Raw genomic sequence first — 22,816 nt, forward strand, 5'->3', positions numbered from 1 at the left:
AGATAGGGTGGTGATCCGCAGGGTCTCTGTTTTCTCTCGTAACCCATTCTCCTTTCCCTGTTTCTAATATTTGTCCCACATACCATACTGAGTGTGGTTTGTATTGTATGTGGTGGGGACATGGTTAGTACATTGTGACAGATGAGCGTACCTGTTGGCATTCAATATGAGAACTACCTGGGGTACAACATGGCATTAACTGGCTTATAGTGATACTTAAGGCATATTATGGCTTTCAATAGATTGTAGGAAGTTGCCTGGGGCAGATCACGGAAGAGGGGGCAAATGTGTGATGCCTGGAGAACACCATAGAAGTGCCTGGCATAACACTCTGTTCACCATTGGGACTTTTCAACACAAATATTCAATTTTCCAGGTACTGTTCCAAACTAATACTAAAGCTTTATACATTTTAAGAACGTTTAATAGCTGTCTTAAGCCACAAATAATGAGGTTTTTTTTTACTACAGGCTTTATCTGTCTTGAGGCATTTTTAAAACTATCAAAAGCCAACAAGGGCAATTTTATGACAACCCTAAGCCTGCAAGAACAATGTTAAGCCTGACCTTAGCCTTGTTGAAACCTCACATAACTAAGGGCCATGTCTCCTTGCTTGAGAAAGGCTTAAGTCTATATTTGTAAATCAAAAATCAGGACTTTGGACATTATTGTAAAAACATTTCTTTCACTTTACGTGTACCTGCCTCCTTTTCAGTCTAAGTTTGAGCCTGCTGCCATTCCTTTGTAGCTTCCAGCATTTCTGTTAAGTGCAGAACAGATGTCATTCACCTTTTTAGACTGATTTTGTCTGTGCTTCCTGATAGCAATGCTACCACTTGCTCCTACCTTCTGTCTTTAGGCTGCATTTGAAATTCAAAGGACTCATTACTAAGGATCAGTCTCCAAAGGCATATGTCTTCAAAGTAGTTAGCATTTGGAAAAGTCTAAAATGGCAGCAGGGGGCAATTTCTGCACCGAGTCATGCTTGAGCTGTTTGCTCTCATCTACACAGACAATATCCAGAGTATGTAGACTCTAAAGGACTGGGCAACAAGATTCAGGTAGCCCACAAACAAGGCTCACACTCAACTAATTTTATTAGTTGCCCATTGAGACCTGAATTTGTAGTCCACTTCAATGTGTAGTTCTGGTCTCAGTCACCAAATATTTTGCCTGTGTATGGCAGCATTTTGTTTCTTCAAGTCTGTGGGAAATAACTTTAAGATCAAATTTAAACTTGCAAACCATATAGAGTTGCGCCTTAGAATAAGATTAAACTGCTGCAAAAATGAGTTTACATAGAAAATGAAACAGGAAAATTTGCTTGCTTCATAATGTGAAATAATTATTTTAAAATACATTATTAATGTCACAAATAATACATAAGTAAATCACACGTAATGAAAATGTGCTTCCTTATATGTATATGAAATAATGTAAAGAATTCTTTTTGTACTAAGCTATCATTCTTAAATGTGTCCTTTTAGTTAGGCCCAAAAGACTTTTCTTTCAACTCTTGCTCACAGTTAATAGAGTTTTATTTAGAAAATGTTGGCTTGTACCAGCATTTTAAGAATGTGCTGACTTCAAGCTTATGTTTCTTTAGCCTCATCAGGCTACATTAGTTTATATGAACTGAACAATGGACTACGCTGTGACTGTTAGAATTGATTATGATTTAGATGTATTTTGTGTATGCATCACCAGAACATTATTGCTAGTTTTGTCTCAGCATATTCAACTTGCTTTTGTAATAATAATGGACATAGTGTGAATCTATTACCTTAGGCAAGAAGGTTCTCATGAGAATTTCCCCCCATGTTGCTAATGTACAAGACATTGTTCTACTACAAGCAAGCATGGATGTTTACGGTGGTAATCGAGAGAAGAAGCGTCGGAAGTTGACAACACCATCGGATGAGCAAATTTCATTGGATGAGAGCTGCTAAACATTTCTAAGATTCTATACATTATTGTGTGATTTATATTATGAGTGTTCCTAGCTAGTTGGGCAGAAGAACTCTGTTGCGCAGAGATGCAGACTTTCTGGCACTTTCTCTTGACCCTTGCATGGGACTCCTTTCTAGACCCCAGATTTGATTTATTCCTTCTCCAAAGGTGCCTTCATTGTTTACCTACCTAAACTCTATTTCTAATAAATGCTTCTTCAAAGATCATTACTCCTTTATTGATATTAAACAGTTGCTAATGCAGCTGTAGGGAACTCGGCTGAGTTTCAGGAACAACTCTTCATGGGAAGCTCTATTTTGCTCTTTTCCAAAAGAACTCTTCATGGGTTCTATTATAGGGTAGATTAGGCTCTTAACTAGTTTATTGGCAAATGTTCCTTTATGGAACACTCTGTATTGATTTATGCCTGTCACTAGTCAATCTTTTCTTTGATTTTCTGTAAACCGAACTAATCTGAATACAGATGACAAAAACCATTCTAATCCTTTAAGATAAATAACGGTTTTGAAAACTTTTCATCCACCTAAAGTACATCTGCAACCCCTATTTCTCATAGGGAAGCCCTTTGTCCGATCTGATAGGACCTCTACCCCATTCCACAAAAGGATTTTAATATGCGTTTGTCATAGTTGACTATGCTACACAATATCCTGAGGCCATTCCCTTCAGGGCTCCTACCACAAGGGTTATTGCACAGCACCTCATCAAGGTGCTTTCACTCATGAGATTTCCAAAAGAAATCCTTACAGATCAAGGCACTCCTTTTGTATCTAAGTTGAGGAAACAAGTATGTAACCAACTAGATATAAAGCACTTGACTACATCGTTTTATCATCCTGAGAGAGATGGACTTGTGGAGATGTATAACTGAAGCCTTAAGCTAACCCTCAGAAAAATGCTGTCTGGGGATAGGATAACATGGAACCAGTTATTACCTTTGGCTCTCTTTGTGTTAAATACAGCGTAGTCCAGCCATTTCTTATTTTAAATTGCTTTTTGGACACAGACCTCGTACACTTCTAAAAATCACAAATGCAGCATGGGAAAGAGATGCAGAAAATAAGGACAATTCCTTTTTGGATTATGCCAATCAACTGAAATCAAGAATTGGTAAATTCAGAATGTTGGCCCATGAGAACTTAGAAACAAAAATATTTGTATTACAAAGGGAAACATTGGAGAGAAATAGCTGTTGAGGATTGGACCCTAGTCTGCTCCTCTTACCTACCTCCCATACACAAATAAGAAGGAATGGCATGGTCCCTATAAAATTGAAAAAATATAGGAAGAGTAACATATCAACTACAGCTTCCGTCTAATAAGAGCAGATCTACCATATCAACCTTATAAAAAAATGATTGGGAAAACCTCCTTAGAATTTACAGACTATACTCCCTGGTACACCATTAGCACATACTATAGATCAAACAAACACCAATAGCACACTTACAGAAGACAAAATAAAAGAATTCCTATATGTCCATAAGTCTTTTTTAGAGATCTTTTCTGATTTTCCTGGTGGAACCCACTTAACCACCCATTCCATATCTATCAAAGAAGGAACTGTTATTAAACAACAGCCTATCCAGAAGCCCCAAGGCCTGCATTGCAAAGTGAAGGGAAACAAATGCTTAAAATGGGTGTTATTGTTCCCTCTAAAAGTGAGCTGTGCTCCGCCGTAGTTTTTGTGCAAAAACCTGATAGTAGCACCTTATTTTGCATAGATTTTAGGGCTGTAAATCGGATTTCCAAATTAGATGGGTATCCTTTACCTAGAGTTGAAGAAATAATAGAAAGACTAGGTGAAGTGTGCTACATACATACCATCTATTTAACTAAAAGATATTAGCAGATCCCCCTGAATCCAGAAAATCAAGAAAAAACTGCCTTTGCCATACAGGATAGTTTATATCACTTCACTGGTCTACCTTTCGGCTTACATAGAGCCCCAGCCAACTTTCAAAGGCTCATGAATACACTTCTTAAAATCATCAAGGATATTCATCAGCTTATTTCCATTCTATAGTTGTGCATAGTAAAACTTGGGTAGAACATTTACATCATCTTCACTCTGTCATATGAGAACTTCAAAAAGCCTGACTCCATATTAGCGCAAAGAAATTCAAGTTTGCCCATCTAGGTGAAGGTGTATTCGTGCCCCAGATGGAGAAGAAAGGAGACATCACAGAAACCCCTTTTCCTAAAACAAAGAAAGAGCTAAGATCCTTCCTAGGGCTTTTAGGGTACTATAGAAGGTTCATACCCCCTTTCTCTGAATTGGCTGCTCCACTTACCAATTTGCTACAGACATTGTTGTCTCCTGTTTTCAAAAATCTAACTCCCACAGCCCTTGAAGCCTTCAAGAAATTGAGAACAATTCTCACCACAACTCCTACGTATCTTTCACCTGACTTTAGTAATGCCTCTGATATAGGAATCGGGGCTGTCTTATCCCAACTCGATTCTGAAGGGTGGGAGAGAGCTCTTCTTAAAATTAATTGGAAGTTATTCTCAAGAGAACGTGTGTACCCTATCATTGAAAAGCAATGTCTTGCTCTTAAATAGTTTACTGAAAAACTGTGCTACTACTTAGAAGGGAGATGGTCTATCTTGTATACTGATCATGCACCACTCACATGGTTACATCGGAATAAGGGGAATAATGGCAGGATTCTTAACTTTACAGCCATTCTAGTTTGAAGTACATAACAGTAAAGGCATAGGGCATGGCAATGCTGACGTTTTATCCCATTTTTCCCCTTTCCCAGATCAGGAAAAACTTAGGGAGGGGGTGTATAATGGGGAGGAGACCACTGACGGCATTGATGCTTCAATGTCTTGGTCCTTCTCCGCTTATTCAGAGTCACAAGACATCCTCTTCCTTGTTCTGCAGGATTTGTGGAGTGTATGGCCCTTTAAAGAAAGGATGCCCAATCGGAAGATTTATATCATGACCTGTGCTTCTGGAACGCAGGCATCACAGAGGGCCATTCAGGGAAGGACACTACATTAATAAACACAGAAGGAAAAATACCTCAGAGAGATGCAGCATCACTGGAAGCAGGGAGGGCACCATCAGTAAGGAGATAGGAGGAAACTCGAGATGCTTGACCACGAGAGAGCCGGCGTGAAACGGAGTTGTCTAGAGTCCGTGGTGAAGACGAGAAAAATCCAGGAGGCCACCTGTTTGGTGCAGAGCCCCGCCACATTCCTGGAGGAACGTGGCTATCCCAGGCATGTGACCAGGAACTTGGGAGGTCGGGTAGCCGGGAGATGGTTACCAAGCTGGAAGCAGAGCCGGAGCATTCAAGGGCTCTCCCATGTGAATTGTCCTGTATAGGAAAGGTCATTCCTAAATAGGTAACATGCATAACTAATTCCCCCAAATTTGAGTGGATTGTTGGGTGTTTTTTCTGACTTATAACTTATTTTTTCTCTCTTTACTGCTGTAAGTTTCATTACCCCCCATCTCTTTTAACACAAGGGCTGAATTCCAATAAGAGGAGCAAGACTTAGACTTCGGGTATTGAAAACTCATCAGGAAAGGAATCACTTTAGAAAATATAAACCACTTGGTGACGGGTTAAGAATTGGTTTCTGCCTCACAGACCCTACCCATGAACTCGAAGGAATCAAACCCAAAACATACCTGTGATTTTCCTCCTCCTTCGAAAGGCATCCTTCTTGACAGTGGTCCAGGTATTCTTGCTCCAGACCTGAGAAGAGAAGGGAGCGGACACATTACTACGTATGACCAAAAGACAGAAATAAAAGTCTTCATACAAATAAAGTGCATCAAGTCTCTTATGTCCTGCTAAACATTATTGCAGAGTATTAAGACTAGAATTTCTCTTTACTGACAATGAGTCGGAATTTAATGTACTTACTGAGGAGGTGTTTGATAAGTACCCTCAGCTTTGTGATAGCCAGTTGAGCAATGCAGCGTGAATGAACATTTGGCATGATATTGCTGCGTGCTGCAGTGCGGTGGGTTTGTACCAGGAGCGGGGCAAGATGTGTCACAAGCACTGAGAGACCCTGCAACAGTGAGCCCGCATGAAGGCCCAGGAAATTATGGACTTGTCCTACGAGCCTCATTTAAAGCCTCATTCAAAACAGACCCACATTAGCCCACTGTACAGGAGGTTCCTGAAGACAGACCGGCAGGCCCTCCATGCTCAGCTGGAGTACTTTGAGCAGCAAAGAACTGGTAAGCATGTGAACTGCATTATGTGCTTTGAAGTATGATGTGAGTGGTGATAGAGATGTACCATCATGTATTGTTTAATGCACAAAGGTTCAGCACTATATAGAATATATGTATTATATCAAAATTCACAATGATTTTGCACATAAATAAATCATCCAACATGTATAATTCTTGAAGTAGTTCTTTTTTATTTTTCTCTAAAATGTTTTCTTTATTTTCCAGAAATCAAGGAATCATAGCCATAGCCAACGCCTTTCGTCTCATAACGAGACTTCTTCAGGGCTTCACAGTTTTTTTTTGTTTTTTTTTAAATCTGAAACAAAAGGAGCTCACACGCTACGGGTTACCATGCCACTGCGGAAACTGTATACTGCATAGAAGTTTTGGAACGTTGGAATTCTCAAAAACCAGAATTGTAAAAACAATATATGAAACTACGTTCTGTCTTACTGTGAAGCCCTGAAGAAGTCTCGTTATGAGACGAAACGCGTTGGCTATGGCTATGATTCCTTGATTTCTGGAAAATAAAGAATACATTTTAAAGAAAAATAAAGAAGAACTACTTCAAGAATTATACATGTTGGATGATTTATTTATGTGCAAAATCACTGTGAATTTTTATATAATACATATATTCTATATAGTGCTGAACCTTTGTGCATAAAATGTTATTGTAGGACTTGTTCCTAAATAAGGAGTATAGAGGGGAGTACTCCTTGGTTCTTTGCGCTATTTTGTAACTCTAGACACTGTTCATCTGCTGGGTGCAGATTCTAAAAGCCTCTACCCTCATTTCTGTGTTGCCATCAAGTATTGTTTGTCAACGTTCACTTTATCAAAATTCACAGTGATTTTGCACATAAATAAATCATCCAACATGTATAATTCTTGAAGTAGTTCTTCTTTATTTTTCTTTAAAATGTTTTCTTTATTTTCCAGAAATCAAGGAATCATAGCCATAGCCAACGCGTTTCGTCTCATAACGAGACTTCTTCAGGGCTTCACAGTTTTTTGTTTTTTTAAAATCTGAAACAAAAGGAGCTCACTCGCTATGGGTTACCATGCCACTGCGGAAACTGTATACTGCATAGAAGTTTTGGAACGTTGGAATTCTCAAAAACCAGAATTGTAAAGACAATATATGAAACTACGCTCTGTCTTACTGTGAAGCCCTGAAGAAGTCTCGTTATGAGACGAAACGCGTTGGCTATGGCTATGGCTATGATTCCTTGATTTCTGGAAAATAAAGAAAACATTTTAAAGAAAAATAAAGAAGAACTACTTCAAGAATTATACATGTTGGATGATTTATTTATGTGCAAAATCACAGTGAATTTTGATATAATACATACATTCTATATAGTGCTGAACCTTTGTGCATTAAATATTATTGTAGGACTTGTTCCTAAATAAGGAGTATAGAGGGGAGTACTCCTTGGTTCTTTGCGCTATTATGTAACTCTAGACACTGTTCATCTGCTGGGCTCGGATTCTAACAGCCTCTACCCTAATTTCTGTGTTGCCATCATGTATTGTTTGTCAACGTTCACTTTATCAAAATTCACAGTGATTTTGCACATAAATAAATCATCCAACATGTATAATTCTTGAAGTAGTTCTTCTTTATTTTTCTTTAAAATATTTTCTTTATTTTCCAGAAATCAAGGAATCATAGACATAGCCAACGCGTTTCGTCTCATAACGAGACTTCTTCAGGGCTTCACAGTTTTTTTGTTTTTTTAAAATCTGAAACAAAAGGAGCTCACACGCTACGGGTTACCATGCCACTGCGGAAACTGTATACTGCATAGAGGTTTTGGAACGTTGGAATTCTCAAAAACCAGAATTGTAAAAACAATATATGAAACTACGCTCTGTCTTACTGTGAAGCCCTGAAGAAGTCTCGTTATGAGACGAAACGCGTTGGCTATGGCTATGATTCCTTGATTTCTGGAAAATAAAGAAAACATTTTAAAGAAAAATAAAGAAGAACTACTTCAAGAATTATAAATGTTGGATGATTTATTTATGTGCAAAATCACTGTAAATTTTGATATAATACATATATTCTATATAGTGCTGAACCTTTGTACATTAAATGTTATTGTAGGACTTGTTCCTAAATAAGGAGTATAGAGTGGAGTACTCCTTGCTTCTTTGCGCTATTTTGTAACTCTAGACACTGTTCATCTGCTGGGTGCGGATTCTAATAGCCTCTACCCTCATTTCTGTGTTGCTATCATGTATTGTTTGTCAACGTTCACTTTATCAAAATTCACAGTGATTTTGCACATAAATAAATCATCCAACATGTATAATTCTTGAAGTAGTTCTTTATTTTTCTTTAAAATGTTTTCTTTATTTTCCAGAAATCAAGGAATCATAGCAATAGCCAACATGTTTCGTCTCATAACGAGACTTCTTCAGGGCTTCACAGTTTTTGTTTTTTTTAAAATCTGAAACAAAAGGAGCTCACACGCTACGGGTTACCATGCCGCTACGGAAACTGTATACTGCATAGAAGTTTTGGAACGTCGGAATTCTCAGAAACCAGAATTGTAAAAACAATATATGAAACTACGCTCTGTCTTACTGTGAAGCCCTGAAGAAGTCTCGTTATGAGACGAAACGCTTTGGCTATGGCTATGATTCCTTGATTTCTGGAAAATAAAGAAAACATTTTAAAGAAAAATAAAGAAGAACTACTTCTAGAATCATACATGTTGGATAATTTATTTATGTGCAAAATCACTGTAAATTTTGATATAATACATATATTCTATATAGTGGTGAACCTTTGTACATTATATGTTATTGTAGGACTTGTTCCTAAATAAGGAGTATAGAGGGGAGTACTCCTTGGTTCTTTGCGCTATTTTGTAACTCTAGACACTGTTCATCTGCTTGGTGCGGATTCTAACAGCCTCTACCCTCATTTCTGTGTTGCCATTATGTATTGTTTGTCAACGTTCACTTTATCAAAATTCACAGTGATTTTGCACATAAATAAATCATCCAACATGTATAATTCTTGAAGTAGTTCTTCTTTATTTTTCTTTAAAATGTTTTCTTTATTTTCCAGAAATCAAGGAATCATAGCCATAGCCAACGCGTTTCGTCTCATAACGAGACTTCTTCAGGGCTTCACAGTTTTTTGTTTTTTTTAAATCTGAAACAAAAGGAGCTCACTCGCTATGGGTTACCATGCCACTGCGGAAACTGTATACTGCATAGAAGTTTTGGAACGTTGGAATTCTCAAAACCAGAATTGTAAAAACAATATATGTAACTACGCTCTGTCTTACTGTGAAGCCCTGAAGAAGTCTCGTTATGAGACAAAACGCGTTGGCTATGGCTATGATTCCTTGATTTCTGGAAAATAAAGAAAACATTTTAAAGAAAAATAAAGAAGAACTACTTCAAGAATTATACATGTTGGATTGTTTATTGATGTGCAAAATCACTGTGAATTTTGATATAATACATATATTCTATATAGTGCTGAACCTTTGTGCATTAAATGTTATTGTAGGACTTGTTCCTAAATAAGTAGTATAGAGGGGAGTACTCCTTGGTTCTTTTCACTATTTTGTAACTCTAGACACTGTTCATCTGCTGAGTGCGGATTCTAACAGCCTCTACCCTCATTTCTGTGTTGCCATCATGTATTGTTTGTCAACGTTCACTTTATATGAGTAATTTCTGAAAATATTCTAATGTTCATATATCAATGGAGCTATTGGAATGCTGTTTTCTGAGGGAAATTCTGGTACCTGTAGTTTTCTGAACACAAATGGGTAGATTTTCTTTGCAATTGTATTTTTGGAAAAAATGCACTTGCCTAATCATTACTCGTGAACTAAGGGCATTATAACTGTTGTATGCTATGGTGAATGAATGGATTGGACAATGACTGTTGTTGGTATGTGAGGATTTGTGGTTATATGTTGTATCATGGATTGTTTCTGTGTGTGTTGTTTATCATGACTAATATTTGTTATAAAATGAAGTAAAAGCTGGCATTGTGTCACTTTTCTCATTCAAAATGGTACATATGTTACAGTCAAAGTGTGAAATCCTGCATTCTATAGAATGCCTAGGTAATGTATAGAATGCCCGAAAATGCCTGAAAATCAAACGTCAAAGTATGAAATGATTGATATTTTATACATTGCCTAGGCATTATATACTTTGCCGGATTGTCTGCCGGCAAAGTATATAATACGCCTAATCCCGCCATTTTATTTCCACCCGGCAATATGTGAAATCCAGCATTCTATAGAATGGCTTGGTAATGTATAGAATGCTTGAAAATCGAACGTCAAAGTATGAAATTATTGATATTTTATACATTGCCTAGGCATTGTATACTTTGCCGGATTGTCTGCCGGCAAAGTATATAATAGACCTAATCCCAGAGACAGCACCAGTTATCAGCAAGCGGGGGGCAGAGACAGCACAAGTTGCCAGCAAGCGAGGGGCAGAGACAGCACAAGTTGCCAGCAAGCGAGGGGCAGAGACAGCACAAGTAACCAGGCAAAGAGCAGGTGGCAGCCGTGCGGTGGTGTGGGGAGCGACCTGCCTGCAAGCAGGGTCAGAGGTCATGTATAGCATCCGGCTGAGGTTCCACAGACGCTCTGCCGTCATCCTTTCCCGTGGTTCTTGTATCACCATGTCGGAAGGGAGTGTAGTGCCAAGACAGTAATCACGCCATGCTGACATGCATCGACGGTTCTGCGATTAATTATCTCAAGTAAGAGCCAATGCTGCTAAAAACTGTGTTTTCCTAACCGGAACCAGTTACCAAAAGTTAGTGGACGATGTGAAAAAGGCGAAGACGACCATTAAGAAGGAACCACAGGATTATTGGCTGGTGAAACACTATGACGTAATGATGGTCGAGAATACGACTAAGTTGATCTATCCTGTTAAAGAAGGTACGAGTGCTATTAAGTTTTATGTCGCGGACTCTGAGTTATTTGACATACTCCATAAGGCCCATTTGGCTATTGGTCATGGAGGACGGGACAGGATGTTGAAAGAACTTTCACCCAAGTATAAGAACATTACCATTCATGATATTGAGCTGTACATTCACCTTTGTGAGCCTTGCCAGAAGAAGCAAAAAGGTGTTAAAAAAGGTGTTGTGGTCAAGCCAATGGTTTTTTCTAAATTCAACTCCCGTTGTCAGGTCGATCTCATCGATTTTCAGTCCCATCCTGACAGAGAGTACAAGTTTATAATGGTGTACCAAGATCATCTCACTAAGTTTGTAGTACTCAGAGCTCTGAAATCAAAGAGAGCAGAAGAAGTAGCCTACAAGCTCGTCGACATATTTACGTTGCTTGGTGCTCCAACGATTCTACAGTCCGATAACGTCAGGGAATTTGCAAACAATGTGGTAAGCAGCCTAAATGAGTATTGGCACACCTTGAAGATCGTCCATGGTAAGCCGCGCCACTCACAAAGTCAGGGGAGCGTCGAAAGAGCTAATCAGGGCATTGAAAATATGCTGTGTGCTTGGATGCAAGATAAAAAAAATAGCTGCTGGAGTGAGGGATTGCGGTTCGTCCAATTTATGAAGAACAGAGCTTTTCATTCTGGGATTAAGAGGTCACCATACGAAGCTCTGTTCGGCTGCAAAGCTAGAGTAGGTCTCTCGATGTCGTCCCTGCCTGACGATGTTTTACAAGACGTAGAGACTGAGGAAGAGCTCGAAAAAATAATAGAGAGCGTACAATCAACACAACAGCAGGAAGAAAGGCGAGATGAATCAATGCAAGAAGCACAGCTCCCTGCAGAAGACATAGCTGCAATCCATGATGGTGGAAACCAAAACAGTGATGAAGCCATGGTTATCGAAGACCCTTCCATTTCCGTGGTTACCGAAAATCCTTCTTCTTCCGCTATCTGTTGCGTCTGCTTAAAAGAAACCAGCGGTGCTCATACATGTCGAAAGTATGGCTGAAACGTTCATGCCATCTGGGGACATTCTCCTAAAGACGATGATGGCGACGAAGTAAAAGGTTATGGGGTTAGCATTTTGTGCAATGTTTGCTTCAATATTGAGAAAGCTATCCAAAGTAAAATGGAATCGAAATCGAACCTTGAGATTCAGGCCAAAAAAATGAAAAGGGATTCTGACAAAAAAATTCCTCCTGTGCCTTTGGGTGCCACTGTGCGAGTTCCGATTCCCGACGTCGACAAAGGGCAGGGTGACTCACGCAATCTCTTGGCAGTTGTTATGAATGTGACAGAAGATGTCTTTTACCGACTTGGAACTTCACAAGGAATCTTGAAGCAACTCTACACCAGATCACAATTCACCGTATGTCCAAAGAACTTACTGAGAATTGAAGACGTTCCTGACCACGAAATACCTCTCCGATCTGCAGCTACTTCTCAGTCCACAGGAAGCGGCCAAGGATTCGTCAGGTTATGTGCAAGACGAAATGCCAAAATATGAGGTGCCTTTGTGTGAAAAAGAAAATTAAGTGCAATTCAAAATGTCACTCTAGCCTTCCCTGCTGCAACAAGTAGGTCATGCCAGTTCTGATTTGTGTTTCACCAGTAACAATATTCTGTTCGCATTCTTCTTTAAGTCGTGAAATGTATGTACAAGATCAAAGTGCCAAAATAGAAGGTGTTTTTGTGCTGCAACAAGTAGGTCATGCCAGTTCTGCTTTGTGTTTCACCGGCAACAATATTCTGTTCGCATTCTTCTTTAAGTCGTGAAATGTTATGTATGTACAAGATTAAAGTGCCAAAATAAAAGGTGTTTTTGTGCTGCAACAAGTAGGTCATGCCAGTTCTGCTTTGTGTTTTACCGGTAACAATATTCGGTTCGCATTCTTCTTTAAGCCGTGAAATGTTATGTATGTACAAGATCAAAGTGCCAAAATATAAGGTGTTTTTGTGTGAAGAATAAAAGGGAGTACAATTCCACGTGTTACTCCGGCCTTTCTTAGTGTAACAAGTACTTCAATCACAGTTCTGCTTTCATTGTTTTCCGGTAAGATTATCCTGTGCTTTATTTCTTAATTTTGTTCTTTCAGCTTCAAATGCGTATTAATTAATAAAGGATTCTCATCTTGTGCCCTTTTAACACTTTGCGTAAAGGGTACTGGTCATTCTGCACAATGCCTAGGAATTGTATAGAATGCCTAGGAAAAGTATGTAACATTTTCACCAAAAACGTATATTTCCTAGTTTGCCTCTAAACCATCAGGCATTCTATACATTACCTAGGCATTCTATACAATACCGGGATTTCACACTTTGCCGAATGTCTAGGAATCTCATCTTGTGGCCTTTTAACACTTTGCGTAAATGGTACTGGTCATTCTGTATAATGCCTAGGAATTGTATAGAATGCCTAGGAAAAGTATGTAACATTTTCACAAAAAACTTATATTTCATAGTTTGCCGAAAACCATCAGGCATTCTATACATTACCTAGGCATTCTATACAATACCGGGATTTCACACTTTGACTGTAACACATACATATACAAGGCCTATTAAATATGCACATATTCTCAACAGTGGCACGTATGTCATTTCCAATTCATAAGTAGCTGTAATCACATATGACTTGCAGTGTACAGCACAAAAGAAGCAGTCTTGTCACACAAAATGTGGCTCTTGCCATGTAGAATGTCTGATGTTGCATTTATGGTGTCTTTTGATATGCTACACAACATATGACAGTTGATAGTAGGTCTAAGACTAATGAGATTACACATTTGGGAGCATAAAAAGATAAACCTGGATCCACACTTAAATATCCATCATGACTGTGTACTATTTCCACTTGTAAAATTACATTGGAAAATAACTATGTTTAAATGTCCGGAAGTTGGAACCTCACATTGCAATAATGCTGAATGTGAGGTTGGTAAATACTGAAGATTATACTGACCTAAATTGAGAGATTTGTTATTGTTTAATTAATTCTTGACATAACAGTTACAGTTCAACTACTTTTGGTTTCAAACCACATTTTATTGATTAGTGAGATCAAGGAAGTACAATGTCAGCACTTGCTTTATGTTGTCATGATCTTTATTAGAAATTGTACACCAACTACATGATTGTTTGTCATCGTTTTCAGTGGGCCAGGCTGATCAAGGACCATCTGGACAGGACCAGGGGCAGACCAGTACTTCCACTGCTCGTTGGCAGGCTACTCCTCTGGATACCACCAGAGAATAAAAGGAGGAGGGAGACCAAGCAAGAGGGAGGGGTAGTACCCCCACCCAGACAGAAGCATTACCCTTGACATCAAAAGCCTGGGTGGAAGCTGAGGAGTCTGAAGAGGTGTACATTGAGAAGGACACCACCAGCCAAGGGGATGATGAATGTGGGTCTCCTCCTGCCCAAGAGATCTAGAAATGGAGGCGTGTCCCCTGAGCAGGCCCCAGCACCATCTGGGCCTGGCACTGACCCCTCCCTAACTCTTGCAGCCCCCAGACCATCGGGGCTTCTAGCTGCACCTCCTGCCACTACTCCCCCTCCAAGTGCCAGCCAAGAAGAGCTGAGGGAGACATCTGCCCTCAACACCCCCACACCCCTCATGTTTAACCCAGACCCATTTATGTGTGGTTGTTCCTGTGGCTGCACCTCAGGGAGTGATGGTGACAGATGATGATGTCTGGACTCGGTTCTATCGTGGCTTACATGAGGTCAGAGATAAGATCCTTGTGTTCTGATAATCACAAGACAGACTTTTGGAACACATCAATGTCTCAATCACTTCCTTGGGTGCAGCCATATTGACTGCATTGTCCCAAAGACCGATCTAGACCACTGTTGTTGTGTCCCCAAATGTGTCTTCCCTCTCTTTTTCCCCTGCTATCTCTCGTGGTTTACGCTCCCCTGGGTGTCTGGTCCTGCATCGGCCAGCCAGAGCGAGTGTACAGGGGCAGAGGATCTGGACATAGTTATCAAGGAGGACAATGAGGATGGTCAGTGACTGTGTCCCACAAGCCTGGCCACTCGTAGGGAAGCTACATGTGGCTTGGGGGTGGCAGACATTGTTTTTTTACTTTGACCATGAGCTCTTCTGTTAGGACAATTTTTTGTCCATGGACTTACTTTTATTTAACTTTTATCCCATTCCAGTGAACTGTATTTATTTGAAATGTATTTTAAGGATTTGTTTTTCAAAAAATATTTTCTTCACTATATAAAATATTGTTTCAAACTATTTCTCTGTCTTGTGTTTTCCATTATATTTGCTGCATTCAAAGTAGGGAAGTCTACATCTGTAGGTGTTTTGCTATGCTTTTAACATGATACCTTGTAACACGATGGTCCTACAAATCAACATGTCTTACGCACACACAGAGTAACCATTTGGACGGCATTAACTATTAATCTACTCAGGATAGGAGTATTTATTACTGAACTATTATTTCTATTTACAATTCTTTTGAGTGGTCACATATTTACAGTGGTCACAGGGGATCTCTCTTGTGACTTCGCAAATGTGGTGGTGAGGATCTCTGTGGGTTAGTTCGCAAAGCTGAGGAGGGCGGTGCCTATACAGTTGGTGGATGTGCCTGTACAAGTGGGAGGGTGCCTCTGCAGGGGGGTGTCAGTACAGGAGGAGGGTGCCTGTATAGGTAGGGGATGTGCCTGTACAGGTGGGGATGCCTGTGCAGGTGGGGAATGTGCCTGTATAGGTGAGGGACATTCCTGTGCATGTGGGGTTTCCTGTGCACATGGGGGGACCTGTGCAGGTGGTGGTACAGGTGGCTAGGTATGGTGGGGTACAGGTAGGAGTATTGGGTCCCCGCCATGTATTGACCATGAAGTAAGAGTCAAAGTGCCCTCCATCATTTTCATGGCCAAGGTATGTTTATGGCCCTCTCTTCCCTATAGATTGATATTTGGTCATGGTTCATCCTTGACATGCCATGTCAAGATTTCACAATACTGTCTGAGACACGGGTCTGCCTGTCAATCATCTGAGGGATTTTGTGTAGTGAGCCTGTAATGTCATACAGAGAAGCCCTTATTGCACAAATGTGAAGCATCACATCATACTGGAATAAATCTCCCTCCCACTGGCCAACATGAGCATCTGCCATCCCTCTACGGAGGGGACATCTTCTGATATGACCGTCAGGTCCACCAGCACAGGTAGGGGTGGCATGTGGGATGCTTTAGGAAGGAGATTCATGCCTAGGGGAAAAATGCTCCTCTCCAGGTCCTTCAGATTCTTGGAAGAAGGCCTGTGATGCACTGTCATGGGAGGAGTGTGTAGGAGAAGCAACACATGGACCTTGGAGATAAAGGCTGTGAGGAGGTGATAGTTCTGTTGAGGGAGGTAAAGTCTATGGCTGGTTGGCTTACAGCTGGGAACTGGCAATCCTCAGAAGGGAAGTTGGAGGTACAATGCTGGCCGGACCTGATGTTGCCTTCAATATTTTGGCCAGTGGGCCAACAATCCACTCTCCCTCATCCAGGGCCTCCTCCGTGACCAGCACCTTCCCATCTTCTCCCTCCTCATCCTCGTCTTGTTGAGCAATGCTGGCCGCTGACATTGCTGCTTGGTGGAGGATAAGGTGCTCTCCCCTCAGATTGCCCACCGCTCTCCTGTGGTGAATGGTTCAGCTTCATCAAGTGACTCATTGTCCTCAGAACTTGAAAGACAGAGGTTACAACATAATAAGTATTTACCATAGTATCATGTGCTGCAACACAAGAGTTTGCAGCATTTTTCTTTACATTTATCTGAAATTCCACATATGATCTGGTTTGGGTAAACCTACATGTGACAGTTCACACTGTAGAATTGAGGTGTTCAATGAAGATTTGAAATGCAGAATAATACTCACCAGCTCCAGCCACAGATCTATGTAGTATTGAGATCCCCGTGATGTCAGCTGTTGAACCTGGCTTCTTGATTGTATGGCAGGAGACATGATCCTCGATCCAGCAGCTTTAGAAGGAAGTGAGACCTTAATTAATGTTCTGCATGAATAATATGTGAGCATATAAATACACAGATATCACTGATTATGTTGGGAACATATCACACACCAACATTAGATGCTTTGGAAAAGTGGCGATATCTGCTAATTTACTTTCGCAATGATTTAGTAATTGTGAACTATTTGGAAAATAATAGTTTACCACAGTATATGGCACACTTACCTGGTGGACGGATGTGAGTGGGTCTGATTGCTGCAGCCAGAAGGTCTCCCAAGTCCGTGGATGAGGTGCATTGAATGACTGAGGTACTCCTGATAGAAGCTTTAATTTAACAAACATATCTACATTTCAATGCAAAGGATGATGTGTCATCAGAATACACTTTCAACACAGTTAGTGCTACTCCTCTTTAGATGAGACAGTATACGCAATTATGTACATACCTTAATATTTCAATGTAGATGTAGATTCATACTTTCATTAGTCAACATGAAGTAGTATACTCTTATAAACCATATCTGAGCCTATGGAGAAGGGTGATGTGTGAAATGAGGACTGGTTTGCAGTGTCACTACACTTTTCTGCCCCCATTTTGACTACTAGATGCTGGTTTTCTGACTTTGACTGTGCCCTGTGGTCTGTTAACCAGACCCAGGGCCTGTGCTCTGATTAAAAGTACATGGTAACTAGGTATAATTACAATTGGTACTGTCAACTATCATGTAAGTCCCTACCATAGTTTAGGGCATGTAGATTTTGAGACCCAGTTGACTTAATGCACTTAAGTGTGCACTACTGTGGCGCCTACTGTCATTTTAAAAGCTAGCCCTGCCTTGCAGGCTGCTTTTAAAGTTGGATTATATGTAAATTTGACTTTGGCATTAAGGGTACTTCCAAAGTATTAAATTACCTTTACATATAAGTCACCCCTAAGGTCTCTCCTAGGTGCCCCAGGGGTAGGGTGTCTTGTAACTATAGGCAGAGACAGTACAAAATATGTTTTATATGCCCTGGTGAGGGAAAAACTGACCATTTCTTTTTTCTCCATTGATATGCATTGGCTCCATCCTATGCCCATCTTATAACTTGGTGATATGTGTTTTTGGCATGCTGTTAAACTGAAGAAACCTTTGAATCACTCCCCGCAGCTCAGATTCGGATGATTCTCTCCCCAAAAGGTGATCATTTGGTTTCAGACAGCAACAAGTGTTGAGCACTCTAGGATCCTGTAAGGTAATGGATCGCAGAAAATGGTCAAACTGGGGAGAGACTCCAATCTCAACTTGTTTCCTACAAAGTAGAATGTGGGTGGTACCTAAGAAATTATTTAGTCTAGGATTGGTTAATCTATAGGCTGAGTAGAAAGTGCAATCTTTGGTGCTGGGATTTTGGATGTGCCAATACATCATCCATACATTTCCTAGCCACCTTAGGCAACCCGGGAAAATGCACCAGTTTTACCTGCTCTTTGTGCTGACCTATCCCTTTGCACTTCAAAGACTTCAATATGTCTTTGTCTAATGGTGCTAGAACTCTGGGCAGGGTCTCTCTTAGAAGTGTTCTTGGTTTACTTTGGGAGTGTATATCACTGTGATCATGAGGGGAAGGTAATTCAGGGATAAACACCAGACACGGCCCGCCATTTCGGCAATTGTGGCCAGTATTGTCCTCCTGAAGGTGCTGGAAAGTAGGATGGACACGCTTGTTTTTTTTTCTGTTGGGCCAGAAGAGAGGAACTGTTTGGAGAACCATTTAGAATTCAAGTGACTCAAGTGACGCTTAAGCAGATGAGTCTTCTACAAGTGACAAATATCACATTTAGAGTCCCAGAACATCTAAAGGAGCCCCAGAGGGTCAGCCCCAGCATTTAGGCCTCTGACATTTAACCTCAAAATTCTAAGCATGATTATCAATGGAAGAGTAGCTTGGATAATCTGTGGGGTATTGAGGGTTGGCTGCAGAGGGACTATGTATTTTAATTTTTGGAGGGTGGGTATGTGTGATTCATGGGATATGTGCTGTTTCTGGAAAGGGATCCCCATTAACTCCTCAACTCAAAAAGAACTGTTAGAAATCTCCCAGACTAAAGCCTAGACTAATAAAGAAAACTCTACCTCAGTAGATTGGAGTAGTCAAGAGTGTTCCCATCCTACAGCTTGCCAACATATACAATCCCCCTCTGCCTCATTCCTAAAAGCCTGTATGAATGATTCTAAACAAGTCCCCCAGTCGCCCACTGACCAAGTGTCATCTGCTCACTGCACATTGTTTCAGCCTAGGGGACACTCACAGCCCATACTTGGGCTCTCTGTCAGATATCCATATGCTTACTCTTTGCCGGCCAACCCACTTACCTGCAGCTTGTCAATGAGAGCCTGTCTTTCTTCCAGGATTTCTGATGATGATGGCTTGTGGGCATTCTTCTTCGAGGCCGCCCTAGTTCAACTCCCCTGTTTGCTCTTGTTCGAGTGTCTGTAGGCTACCCTCATTATCCACTGCAATGCCCAGGTTTTGGTATGGCTCAGAGGGGGTGTACATCAGGTGAAGCTCATTGTTCCAAGTAAAAATCAAGTGGAAGCGGTTATTCCTTTGGCATTTACAAATTGTGTTGCATGTTGGAAGCGACAGAGTATGAAGTAAGTGCAGTTAGACAAGTTCTGATAAAGCTGAATTTTCAGTGCCTTGAAATATGCACCCGTTGACCAGACCATTCTCATAATGTCGTCCTTTTGTTTAAAGTGGTGAACACAGGTCAGGACATATTGGGGATTTTCCTGGGACCTGGAGGATAGCCCTGCTTGATGTGTTCTATCCAGTTGGATGTCGGATTCTGGTGTCTCTGGTAAGATACGCTTAAACCATCTTCTGCACACCCTTAAATGTCACCTCTTTCTGCCCTAACAAGCACCCTCCCATTTCTGATGTTAGATCTCCTGGATCTGTATTCAAAGCTCTCAAGATGGCATTGTAAATGTATGTTCTGGTACTTCAGTCCAAGGGATTTTTGTCTAAGCGACTCTAGTTCGACCTCCATGGCATCCCTGATATCCTCCAGGGTGGATACTCTCTGCTCCAGGTCAACTATATTGCATCCTTGATCTTTCAGGTCCACTGCAACATCTTCTCAGAGGTATACAAAGTTGTCTTTTAACTTGTTGAACAGATTCTGCATAAATGAGCTGGTGAGCGGGCATTAGGAGCCCGTATAATATTGCCAGCAACAAGCTGTCACTTGCTTTGTCCATCTCTGTCTTGGAACTCCTGGAAGAGTCATGTTTCTTTGGCAGTGATTTGAGAGCAGGCGTTTCAGAGTTAAGTTCCACTTATTTTTGGTAGCCACCATTTTACTGTGGGATTCCGAAGGAGCTAAACAATTCGACTCAGGGTTGGTGAATGAAGTGTCTCTCTCTAGCATTTGCTATGATGGCAGCAATTCAGCACAGTCCAGGTGATCCAGCGGGACAATGGGTCCCAATAAACTTCAGCAGTCCAAGGACATCCTGGCCTCCCATGAACCGTCATGAATACATTTGTGCACTCACAGGAGGAACTGTGAGCTCCAGGGGTGCAGGGCCCACATGCTCATTTATGTCCAGGAAGAGTCTTGCTTAGTGAGTTGTGCCCAGCCAGTATTAGCACAACAAAGCCATGCCTTCACAAGTTGCTTGCTCTGGGGCCTGGGTGGGGGGTAGATGCATTTCCCACCACAGGGCTCAATCTGTCCCAGAGCCCCATTCAGCATCCCAGGATTTCCCACACATCTGATACCTGCACCATGTAGGGGGGAGATCCTTAAGAATGGGTTCTGGATTCTTGTTTACTCCCAGAGGATGATTCCCTAATTAAGGTCACTGGCCGCTATTGTTGGGCGCTTTGTTATTGTCTTTGGCACTTGTCATTCCTGCCTCAGCCCATCACATAATGTACACTTATACCTATGTCTGAGACTCTTCAACATGGTCAATAAAAGTAGGCTGAGAGATTGCTCATTGTCTCCCAGGGGTGGTTTACGTTGAACATCTGTGGGTTGCCATTATCACCCCCCACTAGCGCCTGCATCTCAGAGCGCTCCCCTTGTGACCCTTGGCATGGCTCACTCATGTTGCTGGGGCCAGGCCTCTTCAGGCCAGACAACGGTCATTGCTTTGTTTCTTGTGGGTACCACACATTTTCTATGCCCCATTGGGCTTGGGAGCATGGTGCCAACCTTGATCTCCTCCTCCGTTGGCCAAGATAGTGCAGATCAGACCTAGAGTGCTCCCCAGCATCTGCCTAGTCCTAGGGCATCTGGTACTCCTCTGCTGGGGAAGGGTGCTCTGTGGGATTAGTGAGAAGCAGTGCTGGGAGTTCCTGCTCCACTGCCATATTAACCACACCCCATGAGTAAATTATTTAAAGATTATACTGGCATGTGTGTTTCAGATTGATAATTTTTTTTAACTGTAAGTCCACTCACTGTGTCTAAATGATTCAGTGTATTTGCAACAACCAATACATTAGCTCTGCAACCAGAAAAGTTAAAGAATGAGGACAATAACATCTCAGTGCCTTCAGAGACAATCCTTTGAGGTATCCCATAGCAATTCTTTGTAACTGTACTCACAGTCTACATGGCCATAAGGATATTACATAGTTAGGAATGTACCATGTGAAAAAGTAGAGGAGGTAGAAAGTAAGACCTGAGAATTAAAGAAACACAGTTGGAGGCATTGAACTCTACCTTCTTAAATATATTTCTTAGGAGCACGCCTTGAGGGTAACTTTTCTTCACCAGAGTACAACTTATAGAGCTCAAGATTTCAAGGTGAGTTCTCTAGCTCTCCACCATGTGATCCTTTCAATAACGAAGTGACTTTGTAGAACTAACACTAATGTTTGTGCTGAATCTTGTTTGACCTTAAGCTTCCTGTATACTTGGCAGTCAAAATGACTTTCTAGTTCTCTCGCCATATCAAACATTAAATTATATTTTGAATCCTACTGGGTTGTCAGTTCAGTCAGTGTTTCACTGCTATATGTTGAAGAAACTAAAATTATGTGAGGGTGGGTAGACTACCATCTGCCATGTGAGTGGTTAAGATTTCTATAGCACTATTGTGCCTGCAACATCTGAAATCAGGCAAATAGCAAACCACAATATTTTTATTTTAAAATTGTTTACTCCATTCAATGTGTAGGGTTGTTGCTCATGACAGAGAACTTAATACACTATTAAAATGTGATTTTAACGTTGGTATATTATGCACTGTTCTTTCTTGTTTTCAATTGTTGTCATCTGTTCAACTATAGACTAGCTGCCTGCTACTGAGAAGATAGCAAGTAGCGGCCTGCTGCCAAGAACTCCACACACAAAATAATAGGCCTATCCTATCTTGTTATGAGCAGAATTCTCTGCCCTGACTGTGGAGCCCCCACAGTAGTAAACTTATTATTAACTCGTAGTTGGCAAAAAGCAAACAAATTGTAAACGTACACAAAGTGTTTACATTTGTGAATGAGGTCCCAAATTTCCATCAAGCCTCATAAGTATTGCATTTACTGAAAGAAGCTCTGTGCAGAATGAAATAAAAAATCTTTCTGGATCAGGTTGTGCCACTGTTAGATTGACTTAAAACTCTGTCCCAGTACTCTGAACATCGAAAAATGTCTAAGTCTAACTTTATCGGCCTTCACTTGTATTCGGGTGCAGTTGCG

General features: G+C 40.8%; 1 pseudogene; it reads left to right on the top strand.

Moving 5' to 3' along the window:
• The first annotated feature begins 6,027 nt into the window (after positions 1-6,027).
• On the top strand, positions 6,028-12,149 carry LOC146867527 (KRAB domain-containing protein 2 pseudogene; annotated as a pseudogene).
• Positions 12,150-22,816: the final 10,667 nt, after the last annotated feature.

This window comes from Triturus cristatus, chromosome 1_2 (assembly GCF_964204655.1).
Source record: "Triturus cristatus chromosome 1_2, aTriCri1.1, whole genome shotgun sequence".
NCBI lineage: Eukaryota > Metazoa > Chordata > Amphibia > Caudata > Salamandridae > Triturus > Triturus cristatus.